At 32.7% G+C, this 19757-nt stretch overlaps 1 protein-coding gene across 2 annotated transcripts in view; it reads left to right on the forward strand.

Annotated features, from left to right (window-relative positions):
- LOC145242584 (uncharacterized) overlaps positions 1-19757 on the forward strand; it is a 64804-nt gene that overhangs the window by 3046 nt on the left and 42001 nt on the right. The window lies entirely within an intron of this gene.

A 19757-nucleotide genomic window follows, 5' to 3' on the forward strand; every position in this document is an offset into this window, starting at 1 on the left:
TCTTTTTGTCTATTGGTACAACACAACTCCGCTTCGTGTACCAAGTAGTACTTACGTGAAATGTACTACTAATGAAAGCGGGGGGGGGGGGAAGAGGGAGGTGCTGTTAGATCATGTCCTATATTATTTCAAAGTATACTTGCTTTAAAAAGAAAGTGTACAATTGTACTTTTAAAGTTAATAAATATTAATTTTTATAATTAGTTTTTATTTTTTTTTCCTAGGCGAAATTTTAACAAGTGCCTTTTTTTTTTTTTTTTTTTTTTTTTTCGACGGCGGTGGTGGGTGAACTGAAACTGAAAATCTATTAATATTTACTTAAAAATAAACTAAAATTAGTGATAGGAATTATTATAACTCTTATTTTATAAATAATAATTAAATATCGTCAAATATCGTTAAAATATATTTTAACTTTGATTTTATTATATTTCGCAGAACAAGTTCAAAGTGCTAATTTTTGCAGTAGCATTTTCAGTTATAAAAAAGTCTAATTTATAATTTAATTTTCTGCCTGCTCGGCCAGGTTCAAAATGTAGTATAACTCGTATGATTTTTTCGCGAATAAAATATATTTAATCAATAAATTAGGCACAAGGCAGTCAAAAATGTAGCTCGTGTAAAGGGTTCGGTGGTTATCGTCTGTCCTCTGTCAGAGGAGGAGAAACATTCTCAATCGGGGCCGTCGGGGCGATCTTTTTTTTTAAATGTTTGTTTCATCCAGCCCCCCTCCCCCCCCACACATTAAAAACCGACCTTGTGTCTTACTTTCCCTCGTGGGGAAACAAATATCGATTAATATTACTAATCAGTGGAATGTTTTTATTTAAACTTAAGAATTCATAAATTTTAGATGTAAAAACTACTTATGCACTTATGTTACCGTACTGAAGTAATAACAATAATAATAATAATTAGAAAGCCATTCTAAACATGGAGAGGGTGTTTTGCAACTATTGATTTTCATCTAACAATTTAATAAAAAAAATAAAAATACATATAAAACTTAAATTTAACTTGAAAATATTATTAACAAAATAGCACGGTAGCATAAGTGCATAAGCACCGTAAAAACTTATTTTAGGGGATAAAATAAATGTACTGTTTTATTCTGAACTTGATGTATTATTTCTGTTTGTTGAACGAATCAAAATTAGGACATTCAAACAATTATTAAAAGAATATTTAACCAAACATGTCATGTTGAGATTGGTCAGCTTCTTCGCTAAACTAATACTACCTTTTAACTTAAAAGTGAATAACAGTTATTTGTCGAGTTTGCTTCGTGGAATAACATTTGGTTGTCAGTAATAAGGGGAGAGAGCTACCTTGCGTTAGAAGCGAACCCGTGACTATTTAACGCGATTAAAGAAAAACAAACAAACAAACAAAAATATTATTTTTATTATTATAGTTTATTAATTTTAATTCAATTAAAAAACAGTTCACATTTTTCTTTCAGTTGAAAATCAAAATAATCAAAATTTGGTGCTACTACAGAATTTGAACCGAACTATTTTTTATAAAAACAGTAACCCTAACCTAAATTTTAGACTTGGTTCTGTTCAAATCCTTAAGAAGCATCTAAAATTAACTTTATTTTTAGTTTTTTTTTTTTTTATTGTTTTACATGAGCCAAAGTTAGTGATTAATTACTTGGTTGTTGAGCGGGGATCAAAGTGTAGTCTCTGATCTGCCTTTGGTTAGTGAAGGAAAAGTTCTTGACTCGGGTAATTTAAATTTTTTCCCCATTCAGGGTAACCTTTTCTGTGAGTTGGATATCTCACAGTCACACATAAAAGAAAGACGATTTTTTTTTTGTCTATCTTGGCCCTCATGGGGAGGCAAGTAAAAAGGAATCCGAAGTTAGTGTTTGTATATAATTAATTGTACGTTGTCTCTGTTTACTTTCCTCCCCATGAGGGCAAATTTATAAACGGTGTGGATTTTTAATACAAGCAAAATCCAGCAGGGGACTCTGTACTAGTAAAAAAAAATAACCTGAATAGCCCTGTTGCCACACCCTTAACAGGCTACAGGCTATATCCCTTCCCCTGTTTGAAAGGAAGAGGTAATACCTGGGAGATTGACCTCGTGAGTCTGAACAGATACTAAATTTTGATCAACAAATATAAGATTGTTTTTGAATTTTTGAGATGAGGATTGATCTACTGTTCTCATCTCGGATGTTAGAAGACTAACTTTTCAGCTGATGAAAACCCCCACACTTCAAGCGCATCTTGTCAAACTTGGGAATCTGTGGTCTAACGTAGAAGTGTTAAGTAATACTCAGTGCCAAATAACAGTCTTCTGGAGGTTGATGGTTCAATCCTTAGCGCGGGTGGTACTAAAAATATAATTATGAATTACTTAAGACTTTTACCCGGTCATGTCTAATTGAGTGAGAACAAGTTAACCCCATGGATTAAATAAAGGGTTCTGTTTGAAATTCTGGACAAAATGCACCTGAAGAAGGTTGGCGGTTACATTAGGCGAAACATTATGAGAATAATATTTTGAATGAGCCAAATAATATACAAGATTATCTTGTGCATGCATTCAAATAAAAGAACTGAGAGAACTTGAATGCCGAGACACTATCCTTAAGTGTCTAAGGTCTCTCTGTACAGGGTTTGTCAGAGCAACCTGGCATGAGGATATTTCTCCCGAAAAGTAAACCCTGACTAAATATTCAAAATTACATAGTATTCGCTGCCCAAATAAGATCTCCTCACTATGGCTAACTCATATTAGCCTTTACAAGAAATGGTACACCTTCTCCAAGTGATGTTACCTCAAGTAATGACACGAAGCTGGATACTCCACCAGACTAGATAAATTCTAGTCCTGGAATCCAGTAAGACCAAGAGATTAAAATGAGAGATATACTACAATATATGAAAATGGTTAATTGGGGGAGAGGGCAATTATGTTATTATATTAATTTCTTTACTAACTCAGTGTTTGAGAGATAAAGAACTTTAATGGAACATTCGAATATCTATGTATCTCATAGATTTCAAGTGTTAGCCTCAGGTTGTGGGCCCCTTTGATTTCTGAGAACTTCGACTGAAGTAAAATAAAACAATAAAAAGGCCATATATGATACGTCTAGGATCAACATATAATACGATAAAAGTTGACGGACTTGAAATTGGAATAACTTCCCTAATATCTAAGTTATACACACCGAACTTCATCAGTAGGTAGATGAGCCCTTCCATGATTTTTTTTTGTGTTTTTTTTTTTAAATATAGTAGGATATTATAGTCTTATTCTAATTTTATTTGCACAACTTAATCCAGGCTATATTTTCACAAAGTTCTAATTTTAGCTATGAAAAATTGTTATTCAAATATACACCATTTTCATTTTCACATTCTTGTGCCTTCTTCAGGGCATTACTGAACATTTCAGAACTTATGGCCCTAATTCCTTCTTTATGCTGTTTTTTAGGGTATTTATTGTCGCTGGTTTGTTTATGTATACCTGCTTTTTGACTAGGGGAATTTCTTGTGCTGAAGTGGCATTGAAAGTTTCTGATATGAATTCATTCAACTGAAAGTACCACTCTATGATAAATATCCGCTCCCCGGTGGTATAACAACTGCTGATGACTTTGGTAGGGTTACTCTATATGTTCTGCAAAAATAAAATAAAAATATTAAAAAAAAAAAATGAAGGAAGTAATGAATTTGTTTTTATCCATCAGATTTTTTTGGGACACCTTATAGATGTTCTGTTATCGGTCAGAAGTCCTAAACAGATTATTTTTATGTTTGGTCACAGTCCAGAATGTTCCTTTTTGGGGAGCTGTATTTTCCCCACATTTATCCTTTATGCCCTGAATTATGATGTAGATGATTAAAAAGATATTTATTGTTAATTTTAGTTAGTTTAAAGGGTAATAGTCACTAGTAGTAAAATATATTTTTTTAAATCTTTAAAATGATTTCCTTTCTCATAAAATCTATTCGAAAAGCTTTTGCTTGACCCTTGTATGCATATCTTTTTTAATAACTGTTGTAACCTTACAGGCGGATCATAAGGCAAACACAGTAGTATAACTAACAAAAAGTGTATTAGCAAGAGTAAGTACACGTCATGATTCTGGGGCCATAACTGCCATGTATCACTACATTGATGCTTGGATATAACTATATTTATTGTCTTTGGTTAAATTCATTGTTCCTGAAACGGGGAGAACCAATTCTAAGGTCCGAATCTTTTTCCATCAACTTCTCCCAATCCACAAAAAATGTGCACAAAATTAAAAACTTTAGCAATTGTTTCTCTCTTTGTGTAACAGGGTACAGACACGCATATACAAATACTGATAATGTAAGGCAAAAAAAAAAAAAAGACTGGAATTTGGCTGCAAGGACCCGTGGTGCAGTACTTGGAAAAATCAAGCGTAAAAAGTGATATTCTTCTGAAGGTTGGAGGTTCAGTCCTCAGTGTGGGCGATCGAAAAATACAATTGCATATTACTTAGGACCTCTATCTAGTCATAGCTGACAGAACAAGAGCATGCTACTACTGTGACATTAATAAAGAGTACTGCTCGAAATTCCGTCCAAATTCCTGAGTTTGACAGAAATATTCCTGAGTTTGGCAACATACACCTGAAGAAGGTTTTTGTTTTAAGTTCTCAGGAATCAAGTGGCCCACTACCTGGGGCTAACACTTGAACTATATGAGATACATGGATATTCGAATGTTCCATTAAACTTCTTTATCTCTCAAACACTGAGTTAGTAAAGAAATTGAGAACATAATTTTCTTCCCCCCAATTAACCATTTTCATATGTTCATCAATCAAATATTAACCTCACTCCGGGGCAAAAAAGACTGTAAAAAGGAGAAAGAGCACGTTAAAGAAGTAACAGCCATAACAAGAAGTAACGCATGGCGGGAAAATGAGAAAATAAACGTCGTTGTTACACAAAAAAAGGAGTCTAGTTATTGTCCTATGTTCCTTGTGAGGTAGACTGCATACAACGTGTGGGTCCCATATGCAAACAAGTGTGTAACGTACTTCAGTCGAAGTTCTCTGAAATAAAGGGATTGCCATACCTGGGGCTAATGCATGAGCTCTCTATGAGACACAAAGTCGAATATTCCAGTAAAGTTCTACTTTACATCTCAAACACTGAGTTCGTAAAGAAGTTGAGAACATAATTTGGTGCTAATGCAGAGAGTGATCCACACTATTTTTAAAATCGTATTCCCAAGTTTAAATAAAGTTTTATGATATGTTTTTTTATTCAGTTGTAAGGTTAAAGTACAGAATAGGTACAAAACACTCTCCCCTCCCCATGTTAAGAATGGCTTTTTAAATGTTATTTCAGCACGGATCACTCTCTGCATGAGTACCCATAATTTTCCTCTCCCCAATTGACCATTTAAATATGTTATACTCTATCTTTTTTGTGGTCTCTTGGTGTTACTGGATTCCAGGGCAAGAAATCATCTAGTCTGGTTGAATATCTAGCTTTGTGCTATTACTGGAGGTAACCTCACTTGGAGAAGGTGTACCCATTCTCGTGGAAACCAGTGTGGATTGGCCATATTAAGGAGATCGTCTTTGTGATCTTGTATATTTAGTCAGGGTTTACTTTTAAGGAAAAGTATTCTTATGCCAGGTTTTCCTGACAAACCCCTGGACAGAGAGACCTTAGACACTGGAGGATAATGTCTAGTAGACATTCAGATTCTGTATGTGTGTGTGTGTATATATATATATATATATATATATATGATTGTTGAGCTGGATTAAATCCGACGATATGAAATAAAATGGAGGTGGAAGGACCTGAATACTCAACGTTTCGCCCGATTTATGCGGGCTTCTTCAAGAGGGATGGTCATTGACAAGAGAGTCGGAGGATTGGGGCTATATATAATGATGGGGGAGAGCAGCGTGTTTTCCTTATGTAAATTAGATGTCATATATACATATATATACATTTTATGAGAGAAAATAAATTAGAGTAAACTAGTGTGGTGGATTACGCCTAAAAGTTAAAATATCGTAGAGATTAAAAAATTTTTATTTTATTTTCTCATATATATATATATATATATATATATATATATATATATAAATATTTGTGCGTGCATAGTTTTTCATTTTGCTTTAGTCAAAGTTCTCAGAAATCAAAAGGTTCCTTCCTGAGACTAACAATTTATCTTTATACGAGATGCATAGATATTCGAATATTCCATTAATGTTCTACTTTACCTATCAGACGCTGAGTTAGTAAAAAAAAAGTTGAGAACATAATTTAAATATATTATATATTTTTTGTGGTCTTTCGGTCTTGCTGGATTCCAGGACAAGAATTCATCTAATCTGGTGAAGTATCCAGCTTCGTGCTATTACTTGAGGTAACTTCACTTGCAGAAGGGGCACCATTTCTTGTATAAGCCACTGTGGGTTAGCCATATTAAAAGATATCTCACTACTGATGCAATTCTCTATCTTTATAAAAGCAAAGTACGTCCAAGGATGGAATACTGCTGCCATATCTGGGCAGGAGCTGCTAAAAAGAGCCTATCCTGCCTTGACAGAGTACAAAATAGACCGTGGCTTAGTGGGGGATGCCCTTGTTGCGAGCCTATCCTTGTTTTATCGTTATTTCCATGGCAGGTGCTCGTCTGAACTCAAATCTCTGGTCCCCCCTCGCCAATCTTTCACGAAAAACACCCGTCTAGCTGAATCCACTGTGAAAAATTTCCCCCACTCTTTATCTGTGCCTAAATCAGAACGTGAATTCCATGAACAAAGCTTCTTTCTTAGAACTGCACGTCTGTGGAACTCTGTTCCGTTTGCCTGCTTCCCACCTGACTACAACTTGGATGTGTTCAAGTCCAACGTTAACAAATTCCTAATGAACCGCCCCCTTAAGTAAACACTTCATCAAATCTCCACAATAACGTAATGTACTTGCAATAACCCTTATCCCTGAGTGGCTTCCGGGCCTTGATAAGTGGTGACCACTGTGTAAAAAAAACAAAAAAAAAAAAAAAAACAAAGGTCTTATTTGGGTCGTGAATACTATGTGATTTTGAATATTTAGTCAGGGTTCACTTGTAGAGGAAAATATCCTCATGCCAGGTTGTCCTTACAAACCCGTGTACAGAGAGATCTCGAGTGTCTAATAGGCATTCAAAATAACAAAACAAGGGAATTAATAATACAATTTCAAAGTTATTTCTTAGTTTGTAGGAAAATACATATTATTCATAAATACATACAAACATCACAAAAAAGTGATTCTTGTGTTACTTTCTCCACAACTTTTCGGTCAATGTAACCTCTGATCTTCAGGTGTATCTTGTCGAACACGGGAATGTTTCTGTCAAAATCTGGATAGAATTTCACACTGAACCCTTTATTTACTTCATGGAGGTAGCATGCTTTTGTTCTGTCAACCATGACTAGATAGAGGTCCTAAGTAAGTCGTAATTGTATTTTTAAGGTGCCCACACTGAGAATTGAACCTTTTAACTTTCAGGAGAATATCACTTTTACAATTGATTTTTTTTGGATAGATTGATTGATAAATGGAAAATCTTTTCTTTTTTTTTTAAATAATATTTTTTTCAAAAATTATTTTTTAAATGAATATTTCTTCTTCAAAACTTGTTGGAATTAATAAAAAATATTTTTTCAATCGTTCAAAACATGTTTTTATTTCCCCAAAAACTTGTTGGGAATTATTTTTTTTTTAATTATCATATTTTTCATGAACATGTTTTAAAAACTTTTCAAAAAGGAATTTATTTTGCATTTTTTGTTAAACTCCAACAAATTTTGCAAAAAAAACAAAAAACAAAACAAAACAAAAAAAACAAAAACCCCTAAGCCTCTAGGCATTAAACCTTTCATTAATCTAATTTGGTTTCACATTCTTGAGTGGTTCCAATATTTGGGATCAATTTAATGAAACGTTATGTAAGAAACTGAGCACCTTCTACAAATCTTGAAATATTGAATTTTCTGTATTAAAAAAAAAATTTTTTTTTTGATAATCTGGTAGATTAGTGTCCAATCGATAATAATCCACTGAAAAAAATATAAGAACAGTGTGCATTGTACAGGTGGACTCTAAAAACTTTTTATATGAAAACATAAATCTTTGCAAAATAACTGTACCAAGTTTACTTAAATCTAAGTGGCCGACTACAGTTGAGGACGACTCAAAGGATCGCTACTATACTGAGATGTAGTGAAGGATGCCGCTTCATCGCCAGGATTATTCCGTTTGCTCTTGTCTAGCAAAGTGGGCATCAAGCACCATTTTTAAGTCTTTGGAATGACCCGACCGAGGACTAATACCCAATCTCCTAACCCATTAGTGAACATTCTTACTATTATGCCGAATTTATTTTAGTACTTCAATTTGCCACCAATATAACTGTTTTCATTGGAAATTTTTCTTTTTTTACAAGACAGTCACCATTTATCAAGGCCTAAAGGCCACTCAAGGATAAAGGTTAATAAGTGTATAGTTGCCACTGGGATGGCAGCGTGTTAATTGTTAGTGGTGGAAATTGGATATAATTTTATTGTTTAAGGGGCCGGCTCAACAAGAACTTGTTTACATTGGACTTGAAGACAGCCATATTATAGCTAGCTGGAAAGCAGGCCAGCGGAACAGTGTTTCACAGGCCGACAATACTAGGAAAGAAGCTTTGTTCATGGAATCTGCATTTAGATTTAGGCACAGATAGAGAGTGGGGGGAAATTGATGATAGTGGTTATAGCTAGATGAGTATTTTTTTGTGGAAGGAGGACCATAGATTGAAGCTCAGAGGAGCATTTGCTATGAAAATGACAAGAGTAGATAGGCTTGTAATGTCTCTTCTGTGGGAAAGAGGTTGCAGGGAAGAAAAAAGGGTATCACCTACTACTACTAGTTTTGGACAAATGCATCTACCTTCACCTTTCCTTTCACCATCCTTTCGCCACTTTTTCGTTTTGGGTCTTTTTTTTGTCCTAGTAACAGTTCCACAGAATAAACAATGTGTTCTACTGTCATATGGCCCCAGAGAAACACCTTTTCACTGGTCCAGCAGAATCACCCTTGCTGGAGGCAATAGCAATGTCCTTTTTGTTGATGTGGTTTGCCTGATACGTTTTGTGAACATGAATTCCTGCTTTAACGTGGACTTTCACGCCTCTTTTGATACTTGCAACGGTTGATGCCCTCAGCTCCATTTTTTGAACCACCATGGCCTTTTCACTGTCCAAAGCTCATTCACATAAAGAACAGGTTTTTGCATTGGCTGAATTCTTGTTTTACCTTGAAATATATATGTATATAATGTATTAATATGTGAATTGGGTTGAGTGCAATACTACAAGGTGGGTCAAAAAAAGCAAAGCATCCTCCTCTTATCTCCAAGGAGGGGGGCAGGTTTTAATAGCAAAGGCACATTATATAACCTATAACCTGTGATCCATACCGAAATTGCTGCACTTTTCTGGCCCACTCTGTAGAAGTGGCTGAAGGAAGAGGTGGGAGCAACCATAGACATAGTATGAGGAGGGATTAAACATCACTGGCAACCATTTCATGCAAAAGATTGGCACTAAAAACATGGGTAAGAATGCAAGATTTATTAGTTTATCATGAAAACTGACAATGTTTTAAAATGTAATAAAGACCTGTAAGTCGAAATGTTCAACTTTGAAATTTGAAACTTTCCTATACTCAAATATTGTCCAACTTTTAATATGATGTAGATTCAACCTCATATAAAAGCCACAAAAAAAAAAAGGTGCAATATTTTTTTGCGGTTAGTGTACTTTGGCGTTATATTGACTAGCATAAAGGTAGCTTGAAGTGGTTTAATTTTAAATCTTTATTCTCTATCTGGTGATAGCTCAAATGGTAGCAAACGTGGCTGGAGTGCAAAATGGTTTGGTTTCCATTCTAGATTATGGCACCCAAGTTATTTTTTTTTTATTTAATCTTTTAAAACTAGTACTATATAATATTCAATAGAGAATTGGCTCTAATAAAAAGCATGAAACCTGCATGAATTAAGCTCCCACCCCTGCGAGGTTTAAAATAAAACCGTTAATTTAGGTTTATTTTTTTAATTTAAAAATAAAGTAAAACTGTATTTTTGATCTTTTATGAATATTCGACAGACACCATAATACTGTAAAACAAAAAAAAAAACAAAAAAAATGTGTGTACATTGGAATCGAAAAATTGGGACTATTTCTCAATGCTAAAAACGATTCTTTTAATTGTTTTTGTTTAAAACCTAATTTTCCATTACTGGTACTGCTAATGAATTTTTATTGATATTGAACTTCCATTAAAACTAAAATCTATAGATCAACCCCTGACAAGTGTAATTTTACGTTTGCAATATATGCACATATTTCAGGAGTTTTTCTGATGATTCAAATAAAAGAAGAAAAAAAGAAACAGCACTATAGCAAGGTATTTAAACAATTTAAAAGTATTGGAATCGTCTCATCACTGATTTTTTGTAGAATGTGTTCCAAAGTTCAGAAAAATGAGTTCAGCTGTTTTAGAATTCACTTTGCATGTGTGTTTGATTTTTTTTTTTTTTTTTTTTTTTCTCATCTACAACCAATGAAGGTTTAGATTTGTTTGTTTACCGACCTTTTAACTATTATAAGATCATCCGTAATCACCCCCCAACTCAGATAGTTTTTACAATGTTTCTGTGAGAGGTTATGTTTTGAGTGTGGGCTTTGGCTATTCAAAATGTGTAGTTGATTTTGTTTGATTTTTAAATTTTAGTAAGCTTTTTTTGTTTCTTTTAGGTTTTAAAATGTTTTTCAGGTTGTTTGTTTAGTACAAGGCTCTACGGACAAATTTATCTTTAGTTGACCTTTGACAACTGAATATTATCATTTACTAGCCAAACCCATATGATTTTTAGAATATGACATCTTCGTTCTGTGACGAGTATGTATATCATAAAGATTTTTTTTTTTTTTTAATAAGTGTAATTCTAAATATACAACAAATTTTATGTTGATACTTGGAGGTATAAACATTCTAATTTCTTCAGATATTTTTTTAAAAACCATTTGTTAAAAAAAATATTATTCTATTAAACTATTATTGTTTAAATAATTTAACTTTGTTCGTTTTATTTAAAAAAAAAAGCTGAAAAGATATTTTTCGCGCAGCAGTGAGCTTTGAAAGATAAGATTGTCGATGAAAGAAACACAATTGCCAAAAGATAAGCATTTCATTATTTCTAGTGGCCACTTTGAAAAGTCACTCGCAAATCTCTACCTTGTAACCTCTCTCCCACAGAAGAGACGTTGCGAGCCTATCCTTGTTTTATCGTTATTTCCATGGCAGGTGCTCGTCTGAACTCCAATCTCTGGTCACCCCTCGCCAATCTTTCACAAAAAACACCCGTCTAGCCGAATCCACTGTGAAAAATTTCCCCCACTCTTTATCTGTGCCTAAATCAAAACGTGGATTCCATGAACAAAGCTTCTTTCTTAGAACTGCACGCCTGTGGAACTCTGTTCTGTCTGCCTGCTTCCCACCTGACTACAACTTGGATGTGTTCAAGTTCAACGTTAACAAATTCCTAATGAACCGCCCCCTTAAGTAAACACTTCATCAAATCTCCACACTAACGTAATGTATTTGCAATAACCCTTATCCCTGAGTGGCTTTTGGGCCTTGATAAGTGGTGACCACTGTGTAAAAAAAAAATGTGACTCGCAATGTAGAGCCCTGTTAGTAATATAAAAATTAATGACTCCATGGTTGATTTATGAAACCTGGGTATCATATGATGAAATTTTTATTCTATAGTCTATATAAGTAAAACAGATGTATGTATGTGTGTGTGTGCCTGTGTGAAAATATTTAACCGTTAAACTCTTAAACTACTGGTCAGATAACACTGAAATTAACAGGAGATAGTGATCATACATCAAGGATGGTTTATAATGATTAAAATCTTTGGATGAATGACCGACATGTAGAGAAATGTTGGTAAGTTGAAATGCAAACTTGTCGACATTTTTACTACTTTTGTGCATGCATAAATTCATTCATGGCTTGAAGTAGTTTAATTTAAAACTTTTCCTGTCTATCGATCGATAGCTCAAATGATAAGGGACGTGGCTGAAATGCTAAATATTTTGGTTTCGATTGTAGCTGATGGTACCTAAATCATTTTATTTATTTAATTTAACTTTTGAAATAATTATTATATATCCTAGCCTGAGTGCCTGGCGTTGCCCGGGTGTTTGGAGGTATGTGTTGAGCAAAAAAAAAAAGAAGTGGTAGTAGGCAGGCTCGAACCTATATCACAAAGGAGGAAAAGAATGTGAAAAAAAAAGCGACGTCTTTGCTTTTGCGCCCATCAGGCTAGTCAGTCAAAAAGAGGGGACGATTTTCGAAAATATCGGTGAAAAAAAGCGACCTCTCCCTGTTGAAGGAATTAATGTTTTTAGCCAATTTTTCGATATTTTTCATCTGAAGGGTCGAGCTTCAAAACGATACCAATCTTGTGAAAATCCGTTGCCTCTCTTAAAAGTTTTAGGTAGACAAACATACATACATTTTAAACAGATAGGTGAGATTTATACTATAGAAGATAATATTCATATTTAATAGAGAATTGGCTCTGTAATAACAAATACGGAATCTGCACAAATTAAAATATATTTAAATGTATTTTATGACCAGGCAAGACCAGACATCTCTCGCTTGTATGTAAATAAAATGGACATTTTGCTTTTTCCTTATAATTGAGCCCCATGTTTATTCTATTTATTTTATTTTATTTTTTTTTTTACTGTTACGAGATATTCTCTAATATATATGATGCTTCACAAATAAAAAAAATTAGATCTTCGCCAACATTTTGTATTACACACTCAAATATTATAAAGTCAGCATTAGGAAATGCAAATATTATAACTTAAATATTATAGAATTTAAAAATAAGAGTATATGTATGTATGTGTATTGACCCATCAAATTATCCTCCTCCCGCTTTTCACCAAAATATTTGAGTCCATAATTAATCAAGCTCTAGTCATCACCTTACAGCTGCTAAACTTCTGAACGATCAACAATATGGATTTAGACAAGCTCATTCTACAGCAGATATCCTAACTGTAATCTCTGAACGTATATACCACACACTGCACAAAGCAGATGAGGGTAGAGCAGTAACCCAAGATATATCTAAGGCTTTTGACAGGGTTTGGCACGATGGTCTTCTCAGGAAAATCAGATCTTACGATTCATCAAGAATCAGAAAAATTGGAACTTTTAAGGGTCTTGGAATCAGAAATAATTTGTGCATATTTTCTGAAGCCAAAAACGATTTTTTTAAAATTGTCTTTATTTGATTTTGTTTAAAACAAAATCTTCCACTGCTGGTAGTGATATTAAAAAAAAAAAAAAATTTATTGATCTTAAACAATAAAACTAAAAATTCATAGATCATTCCCCATAAGTTTGTTTTTATGATTGAGAAAATATCTGCACATTTAACGTTTTCATGGTAAATGGAGAAAAATCACAATTCTATAGTAAAATATTTAGATATTTATAAAGAATTTAAATCTGTAATTGTGTTGGAATTTAGTACAGAATCAGTAATTTTATTGGAATCGGGGGGGGGGGGAATATAGGAATCGTTTCATCACTAATCTATACCAGAATGACTCATGGCTTCTGTTTAGTCTCGAGAGACAATGGATACTCCCTGTAAAGGTGTCTGCAAAAAGTATAGCCAAGTCTGTTAAGGATGTAGTTCAGGGCAATCGTAAAGCTGGACATGAACATAGAGGACTGGTGTGGTTGGCTAATGTGTATCAAAATCTAAGAATGCATATACAAATTGATATTCATATATGCATTCTTAGTATCGCTTGTATTGAGGATTGAACTTTCAACCTCCACAATTTCATTGTTGTTACGTTTTTACTTATTCTTTGTTTTTGTGCTTAAAAATCATAGACACAACATATTTTCTCCACTAATATTTTTAATTAGTTTCATGTTTGTTCTATTTATTTTATTTTATTTTTTTTTTTACTGTTACGAGATATTCTCTAATATATATGATGATTCTCTAATATATATGATGCTTCACAAATAAAAAAAATTAGATCTTCGCCAACATTTTGTATTACACACTCAAATATTATAAAGTCAGCATTAGGAAATGCAAATATTATAACTTAAATATTATAGAATTTAAAAATAAGAGTATATGTATGTATGTGTATTGACCCATCAAATTATCCTCCTCCCGCTTTTCACCAAAATATTTGAGTCCATAATTAATCAAGCTCTAGTCATCACCTTACAGCTGCTAAACTTCTGAACGATCAACAATATGGATTTAGACAAGCTCATTCTACAGCAGATATCCTAACTGTAATCTCTGAACGTATATACCACACACTGCACAAAGCAGGTGAGGGTAGAGCAGTAACCCAAGATATATCTAAGGCTTTTGACAGGGTTTGGCACGATGGTCTTCTCAGGAAAATCAGATCTTACGATTCATCCAGAATCAGAAAAATTGGAACTTTTAAGGGTCTTGGAATCGGAAATAATTTGTGCATATTTTCTGATGCCAAAAACGATTTTTTTAAAATTGTCTTCTTTATTTGATTTTGTTTAAAACAAAATCTTCCACTGCTGGTAGTGATATTAAAAAAAAAAAAAATATTTATTGATCTTAAACAATAAAACTAAAAATTCATAGGTCATTCCCCATAAGTTTGTTTTTATGATGGAGAAAATATCTGCACATTTAACGTTTTTAATTAGTTTCACCAAGAGATCTATTTCTTAGTCTGCTACAAAGATGCAGGACTATTTTTTTTTGCAATCAGGAATGTTTGTTTTCTGTTTTGACTTTACAAGAAAGTAGTGAAAACTGCGTTTGATTAATTATTAGTTTTTTATTATCAAGAATTTCTCACAATTGCTTTTCTTATCATAAAGAATATAAGAAATCACTTATTATAAGTTATCACTTATGTGCATACAACTGAAGGAGGTTGAAGGTTCAGATCCTCAGCATAGGGAGAATACAATTACTAATCATGTAAAGCTTCTACTCTGTCATCTATATAATTATAGAACTTTGTGGACCTTGCTTGCTTTCATCTTGTCTTCAACAATCCGGTGATTCCATCTTTTAAAGAAAGGACCACAGGTGAATATATATATATATATGTGTGTGTGTATGGCTCAGAAGCTAAGGAATGAGGGTAAGAAGTTGTATTTTTTGGTTTTGATTCTAGCTGATGGCATCAAAGTCATATACAGTAGAACCCTGTGATACGGCATTAGTAACAAAATACAGTACAGTATATAATACGCATGTATATAATCAAATAACATTCTAAATAACACCATGAGGTGGGACAAATACCTGTAACCAGGGGCCCGAAGAACATTGTATCCCACATCGTAACCTAAAAAAAACATATCTTAGGGCCACCGTTACCTGGGATTCTACTGTGTATATATATATATATATATATATATATATATATATATATATATATATCTATATATCTATATATATAGTTGTATAAGGATTTATATATATAATACAGCCTTTTTATTTATTCTCATATTCAATTAAACTTTAAACCCAAAATGGTCTTAAATCTAAGTACTACAATAACGATAATCTGTAAACATTACTTGCCACTAATACGAAACTAAAATTAACCGTAACGTTATTGCAAGGTTGTTACAGCCATACTATAAATATAGAAATAAAAATTAAAAAGCTCTTTTTATAAAAAAATTAAATATTTGGGAAATAAAGAAACAGCGAGATCTAATTTAGGAACTCAACGAATGGGATATATTAAAAAATTATTTTTAAATGGCTTAGGGTTTTCTGTGAAAACTTCTCATGACTCTGTTCTTAAATAAAGATACGAAAATTAGGCGATATATTAATATTTAAATGGGCTTTTCCGTAACTACTGCAAAGGTAAATGTTTCTCACATGCTTTTCCCGTTAAGGGAATTTTTCTTTTTCCTTTCTCTTCAAAAATGCTCTATTGCCAAAAGTGTGTTTGTTCATAAAGTCTGAAGAAATGCTGGTTTTGGAAAATTTTCAAACGATATAATGTTTGAAATTGTTCAACTGGACATGGAAACAATTGTAATGTAAAATGAAATGCACTCTTTGTTGCCATCAACACCCTTTTTGAAGTCTTGATTTTGCTTCCGCAGTATATATATATATATATATATATATATATATATATTAATCTTGCATCCACTACTATTTATTAGGTTCAATAATATAATAATTAATAGAGAATTGTCTCTATAATAATAAATATGTAATTTGCATGAATTAAAATACCATATTTAAGCATCTCTTATGACCAGGCATGGGAGATTGAAGGTTCAATCCTCGGCTAAGAATACAATTACTAATTATATAAAACTTTTACTTTGTCATAGTTGACAGAACAGAGCAAGCTAGTCTCATGGATTGCATAAAGGTCTCCATTCAAGATTAGTTTGACTAAAGTGCTTATTAATAATTTTTTTTTTTTTTTTTTTTTAAATGCTATAGTCCTGATATTAATTTGGAGGTTTAATATTTTAAAATTGTTTTTGAAGTGAATTTATATTTCATTGTTGTGTGATGGCCAGTCAAACAAATTAAAAAAAGAACCCCCCCCAAAAAAAAAACAAAAAACAAAAGTGAAACAAACAGATAACTAAATGTTACTCAAGGCAAGATAAGTCACTTTTCTACCTACTTGAATTAGGTCTTTTTTGTGTGTTCTAAATTATTTTAAAGTGTTTTTTTTTTTAGCTCAGTACAATCAAGTCTGTTAAGGATGTAGTTAAGTTAAATCTTAAGTCTCTTGACACAAACATAGAGGATTGAGAATGGTTGGCTCTGGAGCGATTGGCTTGGCGATGTGTATCAATAACACTTGTGGTAAATTTGAGGTGAAGCGAATAGAGTACTCCATCCCAAAACATGCTTTGTGGAAGCAGTCAATGCTGATCGTTCCAAACATAATTCCACATGATCTTTGATGCAGTTTATGTGGCAGAGCTTGTCTGTTGAATTACAGGAGATATCATAATGGAGATAAAATATGCAAATCTCAAACAGAAGAAGAATACGACTATGCAGAGTCAGAAACCAGTGAGCTGGCATATCTTATCTTGTAAAAGTAAATCAGGGCTGCTGAGCCATCTGTGTGCCTACTATCAGACACTGCAATCTTGTATGAGTGGCATTCTTTTGTTTAAAAAAAAAAAAAAAAAAAAATGTGGCAATTGCCACAAACACGCACACACACACACACAATAACAGACACACAATAACACACTAGCATATTGTTTACATTAGGTTAACACGTTCACTGCCACATCAACAATATTGTTGACATGTAATGAAGAAACATCAACAATATTTATTGACAGCTTCTTTTTGTTACCAAGGCTGCCAACAATCATTGTAGACACAAATTTTCATAGCTAATCCTACCTCCCTTTGACCTGATTCTCAAGTTCAACAGAAAGATTCTTGAATTCGACAAGATACACCTGAAGAAGGTCGGAGATTACATCAACCGAAACGTTGTGAAAATAACATTCAAGATAAGAACAGTAGTCCGAATTATCCAAATAATACGAATAATTTCCAATATGTTTTTATATCTCTATGAGCATTTAGAGAAAGAGTGACTGCTTTTCCTTGTTTGTTGATTGCTTTATGTTACCATCTAATTTACACAATGTGTTCGTACACACCATAAACACTTATGTAAATTAGATAACAAAATAATATATCGCTTTACTGTCATTATTATTTATAAGATATTATATTCACATGAACAGTAACACGTATGTTGCTTCTTTCATTTACAATACCATTTTTTTTTTTTTTTTTTTTTTGCTATTATTAACTTTAACATGTTGACTGCCACTTCAACAATATATGTTTACATGACAGTTTGCAATGAGGCCACGTCAACAATATTTGTTGATGGCTTCTTTTTGTAACCAAGGCTGCCAACAATCATTGTAGACAAAAATTTTCTTAGCTAATCCTACCTCCCTTTGACCTAATTCTGACTCTCCTGAATGGATGGACAGATTGTATGTAAACCTTTTCAGTGAACAGAGTTTGAAGAGTTTTATTCTGTATTTGTGAGCTTTGTTCAGAATAAATTGGCAGAATTTTAATCTTCCTCCTCAGGCAATTAGGTTTTCATTGAGAACAACGTCACTTCTTAGAGTATATATGGAGTTGCAATTTCTAATGAGAAGATCTAGTAAGGGTTGTGTCTTTCTTAGTCTATTTCCTTCTATGATTTCTTGTTGGAGAAATGGAAACAGTTTAGAAATAATTTCAATCTATTTTGACTCATTTTAGAAGAAATCGGGTGCTTGTATAGTGGACTATTGCTACAATATGATGAAATGGAATCTTTTTTGATCAAGTACCATCCATAGTAGGATTCCTAAGAATGTTTCAATCTTTTTTCTTATTGTTGGAAACTATTTTGTATGTCTATGTGTAGGAATCGGTCTGTTTTCAATTATTTTTATTGTAGCGACTTGATCGGCATACAAATGCTAAAAGCCTTAGAATTAAGGGAAAATGCATTTTTAGCACATAACTTCGGCATTTTGAAAATTTACGAAAACATTTTTGGTGGCCCTCACCAACATATTTCTAAAAAAAAACAGTGTGACAATGAACATATTAAAGAATTCCAGCACAACAAAATTTAGCGTACAATCGATTAAAGGATGGATACACACGCTAGTCACATGTAAACATTTTTTCATTTCATTCGTTGCACTCTTTTTCCTACCACCACTTACCACACACATTTCACAGTACATGGAAGGAAGCAGATAAAAATTTTCTTTAAAGACATTTTGGTGCTTTTTAAGCTATAGTCAACAAATCAATTTTTTAAATATGTTGTTTTAAGAAAAAAAAAACAGGTATTTGTACAGTTTAGTCAAGACATTAAAAAATGAAAATATCAAAAAAAAAGTTTAAATTGTATGTATCCGTTATAGAACGAAGTTCTCCAGAAAAAATTTCACTTAATTTCATCAAGTAGTTTTTTTTGTTTTTTTTTACAGCGGAAAAACATGTTTTTATGAGAGCGCGTTGAAGGCGGCCATTTTTGATTTATAAAAAAATTTTGTTTGAATTTTAGAAATAACAAAGGGAGATAACTCCAGTTAATACTAGCTAAATCGAACATTTTGCTCGGTATCATAACAAATTGTTTTTTCGCTGTAAAAAAAAAAATACTTGATGAAATTAAGTGAAATTTTTTTTCAGAGAACTTCGCTCCATAATGGATACATACAATTTAAACTTTTTTCGATATTTTCATTTTTTAATGTCTTGACTAAACTGTACAAGTACCAAAAAACAATATTACCTACTTAATTGTCATGTCGAAAATAGTAATATATCCAAAAATCACAAAAATTTACCGAGTAGAACAACTGCTATTGTTCTTTTAGTACAAAAAACACTCTCACGATAGATAACAAATATGCAGCCATGACACAAGTAATGTAAAATATTCTTTTCGGAGTTATGTCCCTTGCTTTTAGCTTCCTACTGCCTACTTTATAATGTCTAAGAAAAATGCGATTTTATCCAATTTTCTGTAAAAATTATATATTTCTACTGATATATCTTTTCTATTCTTTTGTATATTTCTTCTGTCT

The sequence above is a fragment of the Euprymna scolopes genome, chromosome 21 (genome assembly GCF_053919585.1).
Source record: "Euprymna scolopes isolate OS-2025 chromosome 21, ASM5391958v1, whole genome shotgun sequence".
Taxonomy (NCBI): domain Eukaryota; kingdom Metazoa; phylum Mollusca; class Cephalopoda; order Sepiida; family Sepiolidae; genus Euprymna; species Euprymna scolopes.